Source organism: Uranotaenia lowii, chromosome 2, assembly GCF_029784155.1.
Source record: "Uranotaenia lowii strain MFRU-FL chromosome 2, ASM2978415v1, whole genome shotgun sequence".
Classification (NCBI taxonomy): domain Eukaryota; kingdom Metazoa; phylum Arthropoda; class Insecta; order Diptera; family Culicidae; genus Uranotaenia; species Uranotaenia lowii.
In genome coordinates, this window is record NC_073692.1 from 137,617,065 (window position 1) to 137,638,069 (window position 21,005).

Here is a 21,005-nt window from a genome sequence, read left to right on the forward strand (position 1 = left end):
GGCTGGATTGATTTTTTCAAAGAAAAAAAAATAAAAAAGTCAATAGGAAAAAAAACTAACGATGCCTCCTGTGAGGTTTGAACTCACGAACGCTGGTTTACAAGACCAGCGCTCTGCCACTGAGCTAAAGAGGCTCCGATGACAACATTCATAAAGTCCTGAAAGATTTTCAAAAACTTATTTGGTTTTTAAATGGATTATGAGAAAATTCCTGCAAGAAAATGAGGTGTCTTGAAGATATTTTGAGAAAAATTCGATTAGAAGGGTCCATACTTTTTTAATAGTTTTTGACGGAGTGAATCTTCCCTTAGTAGCTCTTTTCATTCGCATGAGTGGAACATCTATTTGCACAGATCATTTAAGTTTATTTGAATGCTACTCTGGGTCCATGGGTGCAATTGGTCGACTCTAGATACTATGTAACTCTATTAACGCCTTAAAGTCCAGGTGGGACCTCTGGCCATAATTGCCATCCGGACTGGCAACGAAGGCTGTACCCGGTTTCAAGTCAAAACTCCAGCATATATACCCTGCCTCTTATTAAGATTCAAGACCAAGGACCTCTCCTCTAACGACTCGAGGTCCGGCCTTTACTCGTAACTCGAGGCTCGCTTGGTTACCACGGCTATCGTGCGCTCCGCTTTTGTTCGAGTCCACTGCTAGAGACCAGTGACCTCTCCTCTAATGACTTAAGGTCTTGGCTCCGCTTGGTTTAGCTCGATGCCCTCTCCTTTTTGCGGTCCGTTTGCAGATCGAGAGCAGCTTATCCTGGATACGCGCCTGTCGCAGCACACGTCCGGAGTTTTACGACACTACTTGGATTATTCCCAGTGAAGACGTTATCCTACACCGTCTCGAGTGACTCAACCGCCGACGACGTGAAGTCATTCTATCGAATTCGACTGCGGAGAAGCTATTGTCTTATGTCCACAGCTTTTGTCGCAGAGGGCGCGTTCTACTCGGATACCCGGCGATGGTGGAGGTATCCTACACAGCGTTGGTACGTAGCTTGTAGCTTGGCATACGCTAAAGGTAGAGTTTTATCTTTGCATGCTTTACTGCTTGTTTCAGACGCACTCTACACCGGTCGCGGGCTAGTGCTGTTTCCAACTCCTCTGCAGGGCGGTCATGATCCGGGTGAACCCATCACTGACCATACGTCAAGTGTTGGCATCCTCGCACATCCTTCGCACGATGTTGTCGGCCGTCGCGTCAGTTCCAAGCATGTTAATGCGTACCCTTTCGAACCGTGGACGGTTGAACACTTCGTGCTCTGGTGTCTCCACTATGTCACTGCAGGTTGGGCAGAATGGTGAAGCCACACGTCCTAACCGATGGTGGCACTGCATGAAACATCCGTGACCAGTCAAGAACTGCGTCATGCAGAAATCCACCTTTACATGTTTCCGATCCATTCAAAATCCGACGTTAGGGATCAAGCGTTGGGTCCACCGGCCGTGTTTCGAGCTGTCCAACTGGTAGTGCCAGTTGAACGTCGAGGCCTCTCTGACATGTGTCCACACATCGGGCATTAGTCTGTGCTCGTAGCAGAAGATATCTTCCTCTATCAGCAGCTAACGAGGTTCATCAGCTGCTGCACGCAGCAGAGCTTCTGCACTGCTTGCTCAAGGCTGCAGCTCCGTATTGCAGAATGGAAGAGGTCACGCTCGCCGGGACCCTCCTTCTGTTACAGCGGATCGCTAAGTTGTTCGACATTGCCCGCGAGAGGGCTTCCGTCGCCATTGCCGCTCTTTTGCAGGCGTAATCGACATGGCTTGTGAAACGATCATCACGCTAAGTACTTAATCGCACGCTTGGACTCGATTGTTATCAGGTTTGTGATCAGCACCATCTCGGTCTTGTGGTGGGCCAGACGCAAGCTCTTGAAGTGTCCGGAATATGCTGAACTCGATTACCCCACGACGGGTGGACGTGTGCAGACTTCGAGATATTTGCACGAGCTCTAGGCTGGTACCCCTCATCGTGGTCCAGGCTAGAAACGTGTCTGTAAATCCGGCGATTTCATATGTGCTGCTATGAGAACTATCACGGAACCCACTAGAGGCTGTCGACGAATCTGACAAATCCGCGTGGAAGAAGTGGTACACCTGGGTATTTAGGTACCAGTACTCGGGTGTGAGGGTGAAGGTCCAACACACGTTCGGGTGGTCATTTTCCTGAACTGTGGATATGACCGGAGGGAGTGCGATCGCTAACTCTTTTTGCGTTTCGGGACCTTCTAGACCCGACTCGCTAAATGAGTAGATGCGCAAATTTGTGACTTTCACAAATCACATGACAACACTTAGAGATGTGTCAGGCACAATAAGAGGTGTCAGCGAGACACAGTGTTGTGCCGGAGGTGTCAGGGCTCGACACGCTTTTCGGGAATTGTGCGGTCGGCAGCTCGATTTGTGCTTCGGAGCCATGAAACACCCAACTTGTAAATTGGGTAGTTGTGCTGAGTTGTGACTTAAGTCAACACTAGAAAGTTCGTAAGAGTCAGAGTTTTGCACGTGGTTCAGGGGGCCTTGCTTCCTGACTTGCGTGTGTGACCAGAAAAGTGTCGTCGACGACTCGTTTTGTGTTTCTGGACTTCCTGGACTGGATTCCAGGGCTAGTAGTTGCGCTAAAATGTTAACCTTTTTTAACACGATGAGATGTCGGGTTTTAACTCGTCAGAGGGATGTTGTGCAATGAGTCTGATTGAAATGAGGTCATTGTTGATAGTGGATTCGGAAACGAGTATTGCCTTGGAGCGCTTTAGCGCGAAACGATCTTCCACCACTAAAGATAAAGTGTTAAACAGTTCGAGGTTGAAACAAAGGTCAAGTGGCCCCAGGTGGACTTTATGGCATAGGGGGTAAAATGTGACTTGTGGCATTGTATCATGAGTCGTCTAATTGCACCCATGGACCCAGAGTAGCAAATTAGGGAGACGTGGTGACCCGCCGTGGCTTGGAATGCAATCCATAAAAAGGATTTACTACCTGGGTTATCAACTAATCGAAAAGACTTCAAGATACCAGGAGAAGATTGCATACCATAGGCGCTAGAGGAGAGGTCATGCATTCAGACGTTTAGAGGAGAACTCGTATAGCATTAGCTGAGAGACAGAATTTGTCATCAAAGTACAGTTCAATCGCAGTACGGAGTGTGTCAAAGGCCAGAGGCTTCAGGTGAAGTTTAAAGAATAGGGGAGGAACATGGGTATATTTACCATAAGTCGTGCTATTGTATCTATAATCCCAGAGAAACTAACTGCTGGGACATGGTGGTTAGCCATGCCTTGGAATACAATTCGTAAAGAGAAATTATTACCTGTTTTAACAACTAATGTAATAACAAGAAGCTTCAAAATAGCACATAGTAATTCTGACATAATTAATTCGTACATTGACTCCATCATCTTAAACTACATGATGAATAAATGATTAAATAAATGAATCTTATCATCAAGTTTGGGTTGGACTCAACGTCCTCCTGCAGTGGAGCCGTAATTATTGATTGAAAAAAATACCCCAAAAATCTCCCAAACAGTGCATGGCATTCGAACTATAGATCACTGCCGAGAATCTTCAATATGCAAATAAAGGCGTATATCCGTCAAAGAGCACGATGCAGCCCCGATCCAGTGCAGCTGACCGTTTCGTTGGTCAGTTGGTCAGTCAGTGAGTCAGTCAGCCAGTTAGTTCAGCCAACTAACTTCGACCAGTCAGTGCCAGATGATTTAACAGCCCGCGTAGAACAATTGTTCAATTGAAAACAATCCCCCCCGTACCAGGGCAGGTGGGCAATTGCATAATGTTTGTTTACCTGTCTCGTTTATCTATGCATGGTTCTTCTGTTTTTTTTTCTCTGGGTTCGTTCGAAGGGAGGGATGCGCTCCATAACTGAGAATTATTTATTGGCCCCGGGTCATGAAGCAGTAGTACGGGGCTTTTGTCAGGTTTCGTGACCCTAAGGCAGGACGGACCCGTATCTTCAGCTCAAGAAAGGTGAAAGAAAAATTCTTGCACGCGACCCAATAGGCGTGACATACCTCCCTACCTACCTAGTTGGTCACTGTCTAACGCCTTTCGGTGTCACTGGGACACCCGAGAGACGTAACTTGTTGCTTTGAAGACGCGCTGTTTTTGACAAGAACTTGTATAGGCTGAACGAAAGGGAAACTGAGTAATTTATGGCAGATATTAAAATTGAGTAGACAAAAAAAGGTGCGTGAAGATTTTTATTTTTCTATTTAAAAAAATGTAATCTTGTCTAAAGCCGATAGTTTTTTTTACGAATTCATAACGTGCATAGTACTTATTTCAAATTTTTAAATATTTATTTGAAACTAATCTTTGCTATTTTAAAAGCAAAGCCAAATCATTCTGCGATCTTTAACAATTAAGTAGTATCATCAACATTCTTGCGCCGCGTTAGGGTCAATATGACTCGAAGCTTTTTAGTTTCAATTAAACATACTGAGAAACAGACATTTTTAAGAAATTATGCTCTATGAAAATGGTAATCAAATCAACTGAATAAAACTGAATATCGTGTTTAAAAAATCGCTTGCGTAAACTAAGAAATAATTTTTTGAAAAAAAAAAAAACCAAAAGTTCCGGGATACCGGTCAAAACACCCATTGAACCCTCACATATTTATCCATACGTGTAAGGCCGTGCGAACGAGGGGGTTGAAGAGGTTTCACCTCCCCCCAGATTTTTTTCAATTAATATCTATCTATCTAATCTATCAAAGGGAAATAACTTGATCTCAAAAGGTGTTTGAAATAAGTATTAACAAACGTGTCGGAAAATTGGCTCGCCTTCGGCGGAAATAAGTATTAAGTTAAGATATTTCATTTTACGACACAATTTTGAATTTTGGATTGCATTCCACAAAACTTTTGTTCAGAAACTCAAATATTGACACACAAAAACCCTACCTCATCTTTAGAATAGGTTTTTCTTAAGAAGTGTAACTAAATAAGTTCATAATTTGACTATCCATTTTCACTTCAAAATTTATTCATCAAATACCTACTAATTTAACACACCAACAAGCTGGTATCGTTGGTGAACAGAATTGGCATAAACAAAAAAAAAAATCCATTGCTTTATAACTAACTAGCTGACCCTGTGTGCTTTGCTACACCTTGTAAAATTGATAGAAATTATCTTATTGATTTATATTTTCATTTGTTAGCATATTATTTAACTATTTAAATTTCAATATCCTTAAAAGTTAACTCCTTGAAATGAAAGCTGCAACTTGAGTTTTGAATTGCAATACATAGAAAAGAATATCAAAATTTAATAATTTTTTTGTTTTTAAAACCTGATCTAAAACATTTTTCCATGCATTATTTTATATCAGAAATAAAAAAAAACTGAATTTATCTATTCACTTACTGACCTGATGTGTTTTGCTACCCATTCTAAGGAAAAAAATAAAGTTCGTTCAAATTATTATAATTAACATTAACATCCTTTTAAATTAAATTTCAAAAATCAAAAGCGAACTATTTTCCGTGGCATCTGATAATCTAAATAGTCTTGAGTCTAAACGTAACTTGAAGGTTTGTAGGACGATGGAGCCACTCTCAAGAAAACAATAGAAGGGATCTTAAATTTAATAAATAAACCCAAGAAATAAAAAAAATTGAAGCGGGAGGAGTATTCAAATATAGGCGATTATAGACATAATCAAAAAGTTTGCTATGGAAACACTAAGACATACGTTTAATTTTTCAAATTATATGTATTTTCCATTTATTGAATATGATGGTCTTCATTTATGAAAATGGGAAGCGTCTATCAATACAATATATCATCAAATTTTGTTAAAACTTTTTTGTCAATTCAAAAAATCACCTCATCTTAACAAAACACTTACGTTTATCAATTTTTAACAAAAAAAATTCAAAAATTGTTAAAATTTTGCCAATTCTTGAAATCTTTATATGGGAGCCCCCCTTTTTTAGATTTGGAAGGGTTTGAAAGTATTATAGAAACCATTCCCGGTGTCAAAAACAGCTACACACTAAATTTCATGTTGGTCGTTTGAAAAGTTCCGAAAATTGTTCGAATGTGTCAAATTTTTGTTAATTTTGTATGGGAGCACCCTTTTTTTTGAATTCGGACACCAAGTTTCACGTTGACCGTGTACCATACGGTACAATAATAATATATAAATTAATTAATTGAAACCCCTCATAGATCGAGGCTTTTATGGCATTAGTCAGTGGAACCAATTTGAGGAAGAATTTGTTATGTGAAAAACAGATGTATAAATAAAAGACAAGATTATCGGTCTCTTTACTTGTAGACCAGCAAACCGACAACACCTGTTTGTACTGCTCTCAGAAAACCCCGAACTTAACAGACCGGTTCAGTAATTCCTGAGAATTATTCAAATTGTGTATATTTTTTATTAATTTTTTATGGAAGCCCCCCCCCCCCCCTCTATTATGTCGGAGGGGTTTGTAAGTATTATAGAAACCATCAAAACTCATGTTTTTCCGAGGTGCATAGAATTTATGAGCTTTATTTGATTGTTTTGCCTGCCCTAATTCAAAATATTCAACAATTTTTTTTTGTCAGATTTTGTTTTTGAAATAACATTTGAAAGTAGGCAAAATTCACTTACGAATTTCCGGCACTTCTTTAACAAAAGTGTAATACATTACAAAAACTTTACAAACGAGGGTTTTGAATCAGTGACCAACTTTCCCGAAAACCTCAAGTAGTTTAGACTTCTGAGAAAAAGTTATAGAAGTTTTCTTCTGGTTTACTTTTCGCCATTCTGTAAAATATGGGAATTTTGACGGTCTCATGAAATAGTTTTAAATCAAATTGAATTTTTGAGGTTTTTTACTTGTAGTGATATCTTTTCAATTTTCTAAAAGTTGTAATATTTTACATTTTAAAATCATTGTATCTCTGATGTAAGAATATCTAATCTTGAAAAACAAATTCAATATCAGTTATTGTATTTCATATCGGATTTTTGTTTCATCAGTTATCAATGGTTGCTTTCAGTCTTGATTCTTTTTTTTAACTTATGAACGCTATATCAACAAAACTGGAAATGATAGACAAAATCTGATAAAAGATTCAAATTTAGGACGCCTAATTCATCAAAATCAGTCTTTTATAAAAGGCACTAAAAATGCTGTTCTCCTGAATATCAACAAAATTTTAAAATTAAATTTTAAAACATTTTTTTTACTCTCAAATGGTAGAAAGCTTATCTTTTTCATTTTTTATACTTTGTTTTAAGGTTTGAAAAAAAAAACCAGTTTAAAGTTCTTCTATTAAAATTTTTCTTTTTAAAAAATAAGTATGCCTTTGGTTTCAATTTTCTTATTTTCAAAAACAGAATCTTCTTCGAAATTTTCAATATGACAATATAGATAGACCTTTTATCCTTTCCAGGACCCTAATTTTCAATTGACGACAAAAAATATTCATGGCTTTAAAATTTTAAAGTTTCAATTTTGTGCTTGAAAATTTTAAACGTTAAACTTATTTTCATCATTTTCAATTTTCTGTGTTCAATCGTTCATGATTTAATCTATGAAAAATTCTAAAAATGATTCAAAGAGGCAACATCAAAGTAAAATTTAAATGCAAAATTTTAATTAAATACGTATTTCCTTTGTACTTTCAATGTTTACAACACAACTTAAATTTCTGATTTCTATCTATGTCAGTTTTATGTGATCAATTAATATAAGCCTTTATTGATGATTTAAATATATTGTATAATGAATATAACACGTTAGTTATGTGAGCTTCTGAAATGAGCCTTGTTTGCCTTTCAATTAGTCAACTAGGTGTGGAAGAATAAAAAAAAAATTCTGACTCAGATCACTTGACATGAAATTTATTGTTTTCTCTTTTATTAAAATTGAAATCCATCATCAATCAATTGTGTTCTGAACAAATTCTCTGGGGTTAAAAATGGATTTTTATTATTTTCCTTATCGAGAATTTTCATTCCAAATCATGATTATTTTTTTTTAATTCCATTTATGATCGTAGAGTCTTTCAATAAATTCTCCCATTGAAAATAATGTTAAGATATTCATTCAATTAGTCAAGATGATTAAAAAAAAACATTATGATAGAAAATTCGACTTAAAATACTTTAAACCGCATAACTTAAACACGAGTTTATTTTAATTATTCGGCAAACAGATCAAAAGATAGCTATACACGACTTGCCAAGCTAACTTTTATAACAAAATGCCTTTTTTTTTGGTAAAAAAACAAAAATTGTAATAAGTAGAACTAACTAAATAAACAATTTTTTCAGTTAAATTCTTCAGTACCTGAACAAGATCTAATGAGGATAGAAATGTTGGAAGCGTAAATTAATACGTAGGTGTTTTTTTCTCTTAAAACAAGACTGCATGCCAAAAAACTCCATGAAAAAAGATGATTAATAATTTACAATTTTTATTCTTTGATGAACAGTTTTTAAAAGACTGCTTAAAATTTATTGAGTTTTAATCAGCGTAAGAAACATCATTAAAATAATCAATAACTTACCGGCAAAAGCATCGATTTGAAACTTTGTTCATGTTTATATTTGAATAAATTTATTATTTTTATAAGTTAGTGTTATGGTCTTAAGTTGGAAAATGGGTTGAAAAATCAATGTTATTTTTCCTAGCTAAATGTGAATTTTGAAATCCCCCATGCACAGGTCCTTCGCACGGACCTTCATATGTGGATAGATTTTTTCTAAACAATTTCAATATTGTTTAATAAGCTCAATTCAATCAAGTTATCGGAAGTTATTAGTATTTTAAAAAGAGATTATTTTTAACGGGACTTTTTTCATTCGTGACAAACCACAGGTAGTTCACCAGATGTTAATGACCTTTTTTTTTTAAATGTTGATTACCTTGAGTGTTGATTAAAATGAAATTAACTACAAAATGAATCTAACACCACCAAAATCAGTCAAAATTGATGAACAGAGGAATGATAAAAACTATAGATCAAATAAAAATTACAATAATTTGAACGGATATTTGTCGAACAGCTAGAGAATAGAGCAGCCCAAAATTGCATGGCGCCATCTGAGTCGCACTGATTAAATTTTTGAAAAAAGCCGTTTTCCCGACACTTTTTTGCTAATAAAATATTTATATTTCGAAAAAGTATCAATCATGTGTCGCCTATCTTTTTTATAAATTTTTATAATGTAATTTTTAAACTAAAAATTTGTTGAATGAGACTGTTTTAGATTTTAATTTTTTTTCGTTTGATTTCTTTTTTCAATTCTGCATAATTATATTTTTTTGTAAAATTTGTTTTTCAACCAACAAATGGTGTACTTTAGATTTAAGAGTTTTCAATCAACAAAGAACTCAAAAGATGCGCAATGTCATAGGTTGCAACTTTGTAGAAAAACGTGTATAGCTGTACTAGTTGTTTCAATGTTATTCAAGTTTTACTGAGTGGAAAAGACACAATTTTAACATTTTTGCTAATCAGAAAAAAACGTAAAAAATATGGCTTATTTTTCAAAAAATTGAGCAAGTGAACCCCCTCATAATGCAAGCCCTCGAATCCCCGACATAATGCAATTTTGGATCACCCTAATGGGAAGGTTAAGATAAAACACTTCTAAGCGTCCTAATTGGTTTTTCATTACTACTTTTTGATCTACTTTTTGAAAACAATGAAAACATTCATTAAAAAAGGTTTGGTAGCAACTTGCAAGTTTTTGGAAATAAATAAGCTACATATTTCAAAACTTGTTTTCTAACTTCGATAACTGATCACTTTTTAAATACTCGATACAACGGATTCAAATTTGAACAGATGTGATATTCAAATTAAGATGATGTTGTTCTGCATCAGTAATTTCTACACCTATTAAAAAAAGTCAGGCATTGAGATCGATTAAAAAATCGTTTGACAGATTAGTCTCAATATTTTACTATAAATAACCAGATTTAAAATTAAGTGGAGCTTTAAAGAACTGAAAATCAATTATAGGTTTCAGACTTGAAGCACACCTTAAAATTCAGAGTTGAGATCCACTAACAAAAATCAAAGTTTGGCTAGATATCATGAAGAAAAAAGTGGCTGGAGTTTTCAGCTAGAGTTTTTACCACTTTTTTCTTCGAATCAATACAACTTCTTCAATCCATTTTTTTTTCTCCCACGGTAGATTTTCTTGACACCATAGACAGCTTTCCTTGCCTCGTCGAGATCTTTCGAATTGTAAGTTGCTCATACGTATACATCCGAAAGAAATGGCCCGTTCTCCCTTATACAACTATTAATGAAAAACGTAGGGAAAATCGAGTGAAATGAGGCAATAAGAGTAATCTGATCTTAAAGCTTTGAGTACTGATTTCATGCGCACTTTAAATTTTTTTTATTACTTTTTCAAAATGGCAATAAAGTTATGTGAGTAAGTATGTATTGATACAAATATTGATCAGATAATAATAATGTTTTTCAAAATACGTAGTCGTGTTTCTAATGTCATATCCGATGATCCTTTTTTTTGTTTTTAATTATTCAAATCTTCTAAATGTTCGCAATCTTTTCTTATAAATAAAAAAACAAATCTAGCTTCATCTATCTATAAATAGACAACTGAACAACCAACTTAAACCACGTAGTGGGTGCCTTAGAAGTAGTGTTCGAACATTAGAATTGCATCGTTGCACTTTTCATAGTGATATTGTCTTGAAGAGTAAGGCAGGGTACAACGTTTAAAGCACATGAACGTAGTTGAGCCCTTCTATCAACAGAATATTCTTTAAATTAACTAAGCAGTGTTAGCTTAGTTGATTTCTGCATTGCATAGTGAAATAACCTTGCTTACTCCGGAGCTAGTTTTGCACTATCAAAACTGCAACAAAGCAATTCTAATGTTAGAACTCTTCTTCAAACCACCCACTTAGCGAGACCCAATCAGCCATAAATAAATTGACACCTTCATGCAGATATGTAAAGAAGCGCTAGTTTATCGACTGCATAGTTTTTTTACAACCTTAATGAAATCGATCAACGATCGTTTCCAATCGAACTGAATTGGCTGATCGGATATAGTTCAAGTCAAAAGTTTCCGATTTTAAACCATGGTGAATCAAATTTTTTGAAATAGTGCTCTAGTATTATTTTGAACTCAAGCAAAGTGGCTGCCTAAATTTTAGTATTTTGTTCTCCATTCGAAATATATTATCCAAAAAAAAGATACTGCAGACACCCATCCATATTACGTAACAAGCCAAACCTGTTCTAGTTCATGTGACAGATCGTATTTGGGCCATTGGCCAAAAAAAAAAAACATACAATCTCTCCCTTTTCAACTCAAACGGTGGCCAGCAGAAGCTGCGCGGCCCATTAGTGAACTTCCATCCTCAATTTATCAACGCCAATTTGCCGCATCGATGGTCGCGAAATTAAAAACCGCTCGGTCTAGTTTTGTTTTCGTTTGAATTGTGGATGTTGGTTTTTTTTTCCTATTTCCATTCCATTCAAATTTTTTCAACAGACACTGCTTTTACTTTCACGTGGCCGCTAGCGACGGGGAAAACTGTGGATATCGACTGCAATATGTTCGATAGAGAGTAGTAGAATTTGACGGAATGCTCTTGGAAGAGAAATCGATTGTCAATTATTGTTCTATTGGGTCAAAGAGATTCTTTTGAAGTAGGTACCGCCGATAGGAACAGAACAACAGGGTTTACGAAATGTCATTTCACTTCTACATTTTTGTAGACCTTTAATTTTTTTTTGTTTTGATTATAGTTGAGTTAACATCTTTATGTAGTTCGCAACTTATATCGACGGTGCAGTTGGCGGACTGTTATTGAAAAACTTATCCGGTATTTTTCAATGACTGTTCGTCTTTAAAATTTGATACCGTTTTAATATGCCCCAAAAGCTTAAAAAAATGTTTATTCAGCAAGGACAAGGAGCGCGCTTGTTGAAAAGCCATATCACCAGAACTAGAACTAGAAGTCATTAGTAGACTTATATATCTGACACCTGTTTTGAAATTATTTTTTTCAATTCCGTCGAATCTCATCCAATCGTAAAAAACTCATAAGTTTCTTAGCGACTAGGATGTAAAATCTTTAGGTTACAATGTTTTTTATCTTGCCAGTAGTTCTCAAAACTCGAACAGTAAAAAAACGCTTTGAAAGATTCCTTTCAATGTAGTTTTTTGTCCCTTACAAACCTTTTTGAACTGTTTACTAAAGAATTAACGTGTACACAAAAAAAAAAACAAATTCCCCACTCGATCCAAATTTTTTATTACCATCCGGGTCTTTTCCATTCTGACTGAATTGAATGAAATCAAATTGTTTTAAATTTTTAGGATGAAGTAGTCCATCTCGTCAAGTTTTTCCAAAGAATATACACCTTGTTTACAGAATCTTTCTTTTTTTCAAAAAAATCCGAAAAAAGCTTAACAAACATCAAATTTGCTAATATATTTTGCGAGTGATTTGGCAAAGTTTTTTTTTATGTTTTGCGTGTGATCTATTATTTCCATTAGCTGTGATTTGTAATTTGGTGCCATTTGAGTGATATTTTAATTAAAATTCTTTAAAAAATAGGTGGAAGTACTGTTCTAAATTAGGGTACCCGCTTGAGCTTGAGCTTGTTATCAATAACGGTCCATCTGCGGCCCCTTGTAGGTTTTTTTTTGTTTCGATTATAGTCGTTTTACCATCTTTGTGGCATTCGCGACTTTATCAACGTTGCAGTTGGCGAAAAGTTATTGAAAAACTTATCCGGTACAACTGTGTTCGATGTTTACTCTTGGGCTCGAACTCACGGACATCTGCTCAGGAAGCAACTGACTTGCCAACTGAGCTATATCTCAAGCCCCAGGCCCCTTGTAGGTGTGTGTAGAATGATGCTTCTATTATGATTTGAATATTAGATCTTTAGTTATCAAAATGGCGTCCAAGCAAGAGGAGCTACGAATCAAAATTTTGTACATGAGTCGTGAAAATCCAAACTAAAGCTTGCTTGGAATTGGAACAAACTTTTACTCATATTGTGGCGCTCCTGGTGGACAAATTTGGAAGCTCTTGGCGCCCACGTGTCGGAAATGTTGTCTGCGTCACGTATGCATTTTTGGCACTCCGCAAATCGACTGTACTTTGTAAACAATCAACACGGAAACCGGATGAAGAAAAAAATGTGCGCAGTTATTTGAAAAATCCATTGTGGTCTGCAGCTGAAATTGCCCAGAAATAGCAAAGATTTAATGTGTTTTGCGTGTTTCCATACAAAAAATATTTTCAACTGCCTTGAAGCAGAATTCTGCGTAGCACAGAAATTAATATTTGTATGGAAACACGCGAAACGCATCAAACATATGTATATGTAGAACAAAATTAAGCTGTTTCTCATGAAACACCATTTTTTTCGTAGTAGACTTTTAATATTTTTTTTTGCTTTCAAGTTATTAATTATGTTTAAATGAACAAAATTTTTGATGACACTTTAGATCTAAAATGAAAGACAAAGGCGCTAAGAAAAAAGTTCCACTTCCAATACACATTATCTGAAAGCCTTAATTATTACAAACGTTTTATTCATGTACATGTTAATTAGAAATGTTATGCGAAAGTTATTAAGGTTAGAAAATAGCCTAAAATATGTTCTGCTTTTATCGCCATTTAGCCACCTTATCAGCCAGTCAGCTGTATTGAAGCAAACAAATTCCTACCTTGAACGCAACTCTGCAGCAAAGAGTGACTGGCGCTCTTAGCGATTCTGGCGCTAGGAGAAGCGAGAAAGAGTTATTTTCGACTGCGTTGCTGTGTTTTTGATCGTCAGGTAGAATTTTCGTTTATCCGCAGAATCCCGTTAATTATTTGATAATCCGTAGAAAATCCGTAGGAAATGCGAAAATCCGTAAATTTTGAGTTTCGATCCGTAGCTCCGTAGAAATGCTTAATATCCGTAGATCTACGAAGATATCCGTAAATCTGACAACGCTGACCAGGAGTTTGAGAGTTTCTCCTCTATAGTTGGTTTCGCTCTGCCTCTTTTTATGAGTCGCGCCTTGGGATCCGTACGAAGCCAGCTCGGAAGCTATACGACCAGGTGCTGACCAAGTTCGACGGGTGTCTTCAGATGGACGATGGTCAAGGTCAAGGCTATCTTCGGGCAAATCCCAGGTCAAAAATTTTACTTAGCAACTGCTCACTGGGATGTTCCAGACAATTGTAATTTGATTTTGCCGACAAATTTGCACGAAAATTTATGATTTGGCAGGGCATTTGCAGCAGTGGCAAAAAAACGAAATTTTTCGAGTTGTTTTTGTTTCAATTCTATCTGAAGCAAGCTTTACACGCACGCAGAAATAGCAAAATCGTTGAATGTGGCCAAATCAACCATCACCAAAGAAATAAACTCTTGGAAGCTGTATACGACATTGTTAACAAAGTTTGATTGTACGGCAATGGACGACGAAACCTACGCCAAGGCAGACTTCGGACAACTTCCTGGAAAAGAGTTTTATACAGCAACCGAAAAAAGAAAGGCGCAGGCATTTTCAAGCATATTAAACTTATTAAAGTTTACCAAGAGATATATATATATATATATATATATATATATATATATATATATATATATATATATATATATATATATATATATATATATATCGTTTGGCGCAAACTATCTGTACATGTGGTTAAAAAAGCGTCATTATTTTTGCAACCGTTACCGTCAACCAGGAAATTTACGTGAAAGAATGTCTTTAAAAGCGTTTGCTGAAGAAATTAGACTTGTCACTCTTGTCAGTGCAGTTTTGGTATCCTGCTATAATGAAAAAAAAAAAAACATGGATGGTATGCCGCTAACAACATTCAGGTTGTGTCCAAGGATGAGAACCCTTAGAACACACTAGAACTTCGTCCAATCGGAAAATATTGGGCGATAGTTAAGCAGAACCTTAAGAAGACCCAAAAATCAGTTAGCAGCGAGAAGCAGTTCAAAACAAAATGGTTTTCTGCGGCGAAGAAAGTGGATAAGGTGACTGTACAGAATCTGATGGCAGGCGTCAAACAAAAGGCTTGCCAACTTGAGTTCCGGTCGATTAGGTTGACCGGAAACATAACTGAGTATTTTTTACGTCTTTTATGGATATATTGAAATTAAAAAAAAAAAGTTACAGAGGTTGTTTATAAGAAACGACCGAGAAGTTCACGTAGAATTACAATGTCTTTGTGCGTCAATTTGCTTTTCGTCTTAAATTAGCATTCTAGAATAAAGTATGTCGAATTTTTTTTTAAAAGGAATTGATCTTCAAGAAAAGTCATTCTTCCCTAAATTGTCGTTTAATACCTAATAATGGTCTAAAACGACCCATAAGATAGTATGCAGCTTTTTCAACTGCATAACAAAAGGCGAATTAAATATTAGTATAAGCAGAAACAAGGCAAATGCCGTCGAAATGATTGCGCCCGGCAGTTATGCAAATAATGTGATCAACACACGAGCTTTGTATCAAACGCTTGCGAGAAAAGCTTACAACGACTGCTTTGATCTAAACGCTTGACTCAGTGCAAAAGCTTTTAAACTGTATAGCCTCATGCGTCTCGTTGGAATCAGTATCTTGTTTTTATTTCCCTTCAGATGACATAGCAATCACTAGCTAAAAATGTTGGTTTTACCTAGGATGCCGGAGCATTCGTTGGATTAACTATGTTTTTTGCCTTTCTTTCAGAAAGGTATAGTTATCGGTCGATTTGGGAAATCATTAATTATGGGTCTTAGATATACCTTTATAGGTACCTATCGAATCAGCTCGACGAGTTCAGACGATGTCAGTGTATTTGTGTGTGCTGGTGTGATTTTTTGTAAACTTTGTCAACACGTTTTTGCGAAACTGGGAAGTACAATAAAAATGATTTTTGTCTTAAAAAATTTGATTTTTTTCCCTCTTCAATGTATAAAAGAAAGAAAAAAAAACAAAATAGTTTGAAAAAAAAATTTTCATAGTAATTATCATCAAATCATCACTCCAAAAAACGTGTCAATTTGGCTTGCTAGCAACAACCAGCAATCACTAAAATGAAGATTATCGTGTAGATGACGTCATATACACGATGGGCGCGCTCGCTACACGCCATTCGCTACACGATGGGCGCGCTCCACTCCCACTCATGATGTCTTCATGACGACAAAACGAGCGGTAGGCAGGTACAAGAACTATTATATCATTGTAATTTTAAATTTTGTACCAGCTCAGTGTTATCCGAACCGGTCTCAAAAATTTTGAAGCCGAAGCTTCAAAGCCATATTGTGATAATATGGAGTTTCATAAAGGGGTACAACCCCGAACTTGCCATTTCAAACCGATGGGTGTAGGGTTCAACACCGCATTTTCCTGCAGCGATGGCTGGCTTCGATACGTCGAAGCAAGCGTGAATCTGTTAGATAATTTTGTAGTAAGTTTGAAAAAGGGCGAACGCACCAAATGTAAACAAACATAGCGTAACATTTCATAAGGTCGAAACTATCAGTTAGCTCGAAAAAAAAACGCTTTTGAAACTTCGGAACATCTAATCAAATCCTATTTATAAAATCGACGCTATCAATTGGCCCTACCGGGATAAAAAAAATCCCATTTTAAATAGGCTTAATTTTGCGTTCAAAAGAAAATGCATCAACCAAAAGTTTCACCCAATTTAATTTTATCAACTGTTTTAAAGTTTAAAGTGATTTTTTGTACAGACGTGTTAATTTCAAAATGTTGAATTCCCTGGACTTTAGAGTATTTCTGATTGTAAATTTAATTCAAAAAAATCGGGTCCAATAGTGAGTTTCAGAATTCAGATTAAAACCCAAAAATTCAGATGCAATCCAGCGCTAGACGATTTTCAAAACAAATTTACAAAACCGACATAATGGACAAAAATGTCAAAATAGTCAATAACTACAAAAATGACAATTGTTTAAATTTTCTTAAATTACAAAGTGTATCAAATTTACATAATTGATAAAATTGATAAAAATTACAAAATAGACAACATTCACAAACTTTAATCAAGCTTTAACAAGCCTGACATATTTCGCAAATATGGGAAAAATTGACAAAAATTGACCAAAATTGACCAATTTTGAATGGATTGACATAAATTATAACATTTACAAAATTGACAAAACTGGATAGATAAAATGAATATAAATCATAAAACTGAAAAAGTTTTCAAAATATGCAAAATTGACAGAATCAAAATAGAATCAATATAGAGAAAAATTAAACAAATTTACAAAACTGACATAATTTACATAAAATTTCAAAATAGTCTATAATTACGAAAATGACATAATTGTTAAAATCGTCAAAAATTACAAATTGGACCAAATTTGCATAGTTGACAAAATTGATAAGAAATACAAAAAAAAAACTAAAATGACAACATTCACAAACTTGATAAATTTTATCAACCTGACAAATTTTTCAAATATGGCAAAAAATGTGCCCTTTTCAAAAATCTTCACGGTACAACTTGGGTGCGAAGTGCACGCAAGTTTTTGCACTTACTTACACACAACTTTTGAGGCGCAAGTTTAACACGCACCCATTTAAACTCACCGCACTCAAAGTGTAGGGTGCAAGTTCGAGCACGTGCTCGAATCCGGGTGGGAACTGTGAACCCGTGTGCGCGCATCCATGTTCGGAAGCCAGGAAAAGGAATCAAATGCAGAAAGTGTAAGCGCTTTAGCATCTTGGGTAACTTTTTTGTTTCAATTCCAATCGTGATGCTGTCTTGGGGTAAAATATTTGCCTTGACTTAGGCTTTGAGAAAATTACTTAAAAAAATCAATCGGCTAGTGGAGAAAAAAGTTATTAATGAAACATCGGTTTATTGTGCATCTCCCGAGCAAAATATTTCTTAATCTCATTCACGGCTGAGGCTCAATCTCAACGCCTTCTGATGGTCGGATTTAGCTTGACTAGGATAGTGACCTTCTGGTAAGCCAATGATTAATTTTAGCTTTGAACGGGTTAGATTTACCATGTTTTATTCTTCCTGTACTAAGACTAGTAACTCTATTTTGCGCTTTGGTTTGCTAAATCATTTGAAAATGCTTATATTACTATTATCGTAAAGTAATCATAACTACGGTTTCCAGAAAAATTTCTGTGTTTTAAAACAAAGTTCTGTAGTTCTGATATTTGACTCCAAAATTCTGTAACAAGATTCTTTAATGTTTAAATACGATTTTCAGTGAAGAACATGCCCTATATGCTTATTTTTACAATACATATCTTAGTAATCAATAAACAGTGTTAACTTTATAACATTTTCATGAATTTGAGTCAGAAATCCTTAGTAAATATGGATATAAATATTTAATTGTTTGGAAGAGCATACAAAATTTCTAAAATCTGTAAAATATTGTATAATATGACACCGGATCTGTGACGAAAATATGCTCAAAATTTCCTAAAATTATAGATAATTCTGTGATTTCGGCAACCTTGGCCGTAACTTCTTTTCTAACCGATTATGATAAACAATCACTTGAAATCTTTGTTTTGTAACAACATTCAAGTTTTGTACAAAACAAAAAAAAAGAACGTTACTATCAAATCTTAAGTCATCAATAAAATTTCTGTCGATGAAATAAAATCCGATACATATAATTTTTTTTCGTTCATAAATTCATCATTATCAACTACACCATCTGTTAATCAAACGCTAAAATGATGTTCAGATGATCAGAAACAAGTTCATTCACCTTCAACATGCAAAAAGAGGTTAAAAAATAATGTTTTGTGGTCCGAAAATTTTCAAATTTGATTACAAGTAGATACTATCATTTTTTAAATTTTCAAAATTTCCCAAACAATAAATCAGTTCGCTCTTTGTTGTATTGTATCTCAAAATTTAACAAAATGAAAATAATTTAAACCATTCATTTGAAAAATGAATATAAAATTTTTATGGTTTCAATGTCAGGACAAGTTCTGAAAAATCAAGACACCTGGCATCTCCGACGTGCATTACAATTGTTCAGTTGTTGTTGTTGTTTCTCTTGTGCTTAGAGGTGCCAAGTATCCTGATTTATCCGGATTTGTCCTGATTTTCGAGAGACCGTTTTAATTTTTTTAAAACTCTGAATTGTTCTCATTTTTATGAAAACCTCTAAAGTTTAATCTAATTTGTAGTTAAACTATGGGAATATCTAAAAAATCTGTTATAAAATAGATAAACCCTTTTAACAGATGGTAATCTTCGGTTAAGATAATATTAAAATGGTGTTTTTTTTTTCAACATGAACTGCAGGCAAGCCAAAATGCTGCGTACTGTTGTTGCATAAATCATGGCGTTTACAGCACCTGCTACTGCTTGATGAGTTGATCCCAGTATCAAATTATTTTTTCCAATAAGATTCTATTTTCCCTACCCAGCATGAGAGCAGCAGTGGTATCATTTTTTTTAAAATGGGCGTGCGGCCGAATGTTAACAAATCGAATTGTCAGCTGGGTGAAAAAGTACCGTTTAAAGACCTACATTTTAAACCTAATTACTTTCAACGCGATTTTCTTGAAACAGCTTTAGCCCTTTACTGAAATGAATCAACATAGAAATCAAATTTCTTAGCATACCTGTCAGGGGCGTTATTACTAGTATACATTTAAAGGGCCATTGGGATGAGCTAGTAATTAAGAAATTTTATGTTTGGCTTGCATAAAAAGTGATCCGCAATTCACTGTTATCGAGCGCACATATAATATTTTAATACATTTTGATGATTATTGATTTACATTTTACATTTTCGTTATTTATTATTGACAATATTTTTTATCAATTTTGTCAATTTTGTTTATTCAGTTTTGTCAATTTTGTCAATGTGGCCAAAATGGTCAATTTGGACAGTTTTTTTTTTCTGTTTCATCAATTTGACCTCATTGACAAAATTGAAATAAATCGACATAGTTGACAAAATTGAAAAATTGGCATAATTGAAAAAATTGAGATAATTGAAAAAAAAAAATGATCAAATTGGAAACATAAAAATCTGTGTCTGTGTTGAGTAAAAAAAATTGATAAAATATATTGTCAATATTGATGAAACAGAAAATTGAAAAAATATATCAAACAAAATTGGCAAAAAATTAAAAAAAAAAATCAAAATTGACCAAAATGACGAAAATGTAAAATGTAAATCAATAATCATCAAAATGCATATTATGTGTGCGCTCGAACAGTGAAATTACACAATTTTTTACAAGCCAAACAAAAAATTTTTGGTAACTAGCTCAACCCAATTGCCCCTTAAATGTATACCAGTAAGAATGCCCCTGATAGGTATGCTAAAAACTTTGATTTCTTTGTTGATTCATTTTTGTAAAGGGCGAAAGAAGTTTCGAGAAAATCGCGTTGAAAGTAATTAGGTTTAAAATTTAGGTCTTTAAACGGTACTTTTTCACCCAGCTGACAATTCGATTTGTTAACATTCGGCCGCACGCCCATTTTAAAAAAATTGATACCACTGCTGCTCTCATGCTGGGTAGGGAAAATAGAATCTTGTTGGAAAAAAATACAAGTACAAGTTTTTTTATCATTCAATTCAACTTGCTGTTCCAAATTTTCTTTGCCTATGAATTAACTGACATATAATCGTTTTTCAATTGAATTGGATAATTTCATCATCATTACAATTATTAATCTATTTGTCTATAAATTTATAACTTTCATTTGATAGTATTTCTTATAAAGTATAATACTGAAAAAATCGATTAAAAAATGAGAAAAATTGAAAAGTTTACAAAATAGACAAAATTGACAAAAATTTCGACCAAATTCTCAAAATTTACAAAATTGGAAACAGTTGACAAACTTGAATAAATTAACTATACGACAAAAAATGAAAAAAAATCTATGTTGACCAATATTCGAATTTGACAAAACTGCAAAATTGTTAAAATTTAGACAATTGACAAAATTGACTAAACTGACTAAGTTTACTAAATTTGCTAAATTGACT

General features: G+C 34.7%; 1 protein-coding gene and 1 non-coding gene across 4 annotated transcripts in view; both read right to left on the reverse strand.

Annotated features, from left to right (window-relative positions):
* Positions 1-21,005, reverse strand: part of LOC129744747 (uncharacterized) — a 163,648-nt gene that overhangs the window by 110,028 nt on the left and 32,615 nt on the right. The window lies entirely within an intron of this gene.
* On the reverse strand, positions 63-134 carry Trnat-ugu (transfer RNA threonine (anticodon UGU)). Its single transcript has one exon. It is a non-coding gene; the product is annotated as a tRNA-Thr (tRNA).